This window comes from Oncorhynchus nerka, linkage group LG8, assembly GCF_034236695.1.
Source record: "Oncorhynchus nerka isolate Pitt River linkage group LG8, Oner_Uvic_2.0, whole genome shotgun sequence".
In the NCBI taxonomy this organism is placed as follows: Eukaryota; Metazoa; Chordata; class Actinopteri; order Salmoniformes; family Salmonidae; genus Oncorhynchus; species Oncorhynchus nerka.
In genome coordinates this window covers 55,484,136-55,487,139 of record NC_088403.1, presented here as the reverse complement: position 1 = coordinate 55,487,139, position 3,004 = coordinate 55,484,136, and positions in this window count along the sequence as shown.

The following is a 3,004-nucleotide window of genomic DNA, read 5'->3' as shown; positions in this document are numbered from 1 at the left end:
CTTGGCTGATTTCCCATGATGTCAAGCAAAGAGGCACTGAGTTTGAAGGTAGGCCTTGAAATACATCCACAGGTACACCTCCAATTGACTCAAATGATGTCAATTAGCCTATCAGAGGCATCTAAAGCCATTACATAATTTTCTGGAATTTTCCAAGCTGTTTAAAGGCACAGTCAACTTAGTGTATGTAAACTTCTGATCCACTGGAATTGTGATACAGTGAATGATAAGTGAAATAATATGTCTGTAAACAATTGTTGGAAAAATGACTTGTGTCATGCACAAAGTAGATGTCGTAACCAACTTGCCAAAACTATAGTTTGTTAACAAATAATGTGTGGAGTGGTTGAAAAACTAGTTTTAATGACTCCAACCTAAGTGTATGTAAACTTCCGACTTCAACTGTATCTACTTTTTGAAACCAGTTCTACCGTTACACAAGGACAGATACAGGGAACGGGTCCTAGTCGATGAGAATACATCTTTGCTGAGGCATCTGTGTTATTTGCAGAAGAGAGGCGGTGATGGGATTTTCAAACAGAGCGGTTGCCAGGTAAAAACATTGCTAAAATAAAATGCCTTCAATATTGTGACTCTGGCTGATTGCTGAACTTTGAAAATATCCCATTGCTAGGAACTGATTTAGGTTATCAGGCTAGTCTACTCTTCACACTAGAGTTTCCTCACCATTAGTGAGCTACCACTGTCTCTGAAAAGAGGTACCTGGAACCAAATAGGGTTCTTCAACGGGTTCTCCTATGGGGACAGCCGAAGAACCCTGTAAGGTTATAAGATAGCACGCTTTTTTTTCTAAGAGTGTGTGTTTGCTCTTATGGTTACAGGTCTCAAGAGGTTGGCTATGCAAGTCTAACTAGTTATAATCAGTATTTTATGTAGAATCTAAGTTAAGCATAGATAGACATCCATACTAGTATAGCATGTGCTCCTTTTTTGCCAATAGACACCATTGCTTTCTAAGTCTGAGACTTGTTGAACGCACAATTGGCTATAATGCGACATCCGTTTTCTGTCACACATCACATTACTGTAAAATGTTTAAGAACTGGCACCCTGGCAGCCCCATTTTGCTAATCACACACACACAGTGCGGGAACGAGTCATTACAGAGGAACAGTAATCACATCGCCTGACACACAGCAGGTCACCTGTTTGACTGGCGGTGGGGCAGTCACATGGTCCGTGTGCGTCGGTCAGTGTGGCGGTGTGACTTTCCATCAGATAACACTCTCTGATTGGTATCACTTCCAGTTTTGGAACAACACAACTGACATTTGCACTGTGACTGCCCAAACATTGTATATTTGTTCTGTTTTCCTTTCTTTGTTTGGGACAGTTCTGTTTTTTTTATCTTTGATTGGGACAGTTGGTTCTTACAGGCACCACTGTGTATTATCTGTGTCTGTCCCGGGATACAGGTATGTAGGTCTACATAGACCCACACACTCTTAGAAAGAAAAGGTGCTATTTAGAACATAAAGGTGTTCTTTGGCTGTCCCGATAGAAGAACCCTTTGAAGAACCCTTTTTGGTTCCAAATAGAACCATTTTGGTTCCAGGTAGAACCTTTTGGGGTTCCATGTAGAACCCTTTTTTTAAGAGTGCATGTCATGTGGTCTGGAGGTCCTAGGCCACTGTTCTCCTGGTATAGAATTTCTTCCTCATTTAGTGTGGGCCATACACATGACTCACTGGCCTGGGGCCCTGGCGTTGGACGATGGTGTCAGGTTCAGCTCCTCTTTCTCAATCTGTGCCTTAGATTAGAGTATGATAGAGGGGAGGGGAGAAGGGGAAGATGTGAGGAAAGGAAAGTGGGGTGAGATGCGAGCTTGTTCACAGAGGGTGTGGGTGAGTTGGATTGATAGATCTAGTCCAGACATTTTTCCATTGCATTTTTGTCAGGTCCTGCCTTGCCCCTCATAACCCCTACCAAGACACACCTCCCAATTCACACCTGCTAGCTGTCCCCAATTTCCCCAGCCACCCCTACTTCACCGACCCAAGTGGTACATTCCAAATTTAGGGCCCACTGGTTGCCTCGGAAAGGATTCATATTTTTGTGTGAAATAGGGAAGTGTTTGTGGTGGATGGGGTGAGTTAGCTGTGGTGTACTGGTGGGGAGCGTCACCCTTTTGGCATGTGTTCTAAAATAGCGGAAAGACAGAATGACTGCCAGGGCAATGTAGACAAGCCCATCTGACTATCCAGAAGAAGTGTTGAGTCATAGGTCCAGATTGGTGGTGGTGGACATTGGCTTTCTCCCAAGGTCCAGGCATCCAGCCTTTGCACACCATTCCCTGCAGAGGAATGGGCTACATATCTAATAAGCATATCATAAATATAGTCCTTTCTATAGATGTACCTTTTTCAGCCACTGCAGGTCTCAATCTAATCAATAAGAGGAAAGTGTCTCTTCACCCAATTATAACCATTCTTAATGGTGTTGGAGAAAATCACATGTTAAGGTTGAAGAGGAATTAGTTTAAAAGTAGACCAACTAGTCTACCGCACTTTTTAAAATAATGCTTTTTAACTGAATTTAACAATGGCATGAACCATCACGACTATCTCTTTTGTACATGCTGTTCAGCTTCTATATGTCCAATATACTGTATCTAGACCACTCATGGAATATGAAAAACCCATATACTGTATCTAGACCACTCATGGAATATGAAAAAACCATATACTGTATCTAGACCACTCATGGAATATGAAAAAACCATATACTGTATCTAGGCCACTCATGGAATCTGAAAAAACCATATACTGTATCTAGGCCACTCATGGAATCTGAAAAACCCATATACTGTATCTAGGCCACTTATAGAATCTGAAAAACCCATATACTGTATCTAGGCCACTTATAGAATCTGAAAAACCCACAGTGCATAGAAGTTACAGTGAGATGGTGGTTATTCTGTATGCTGATGAAGCGCTCCTCTTGACTTCAGCCAATGGTGTATAAGGTCAAGACATGGCTTTCT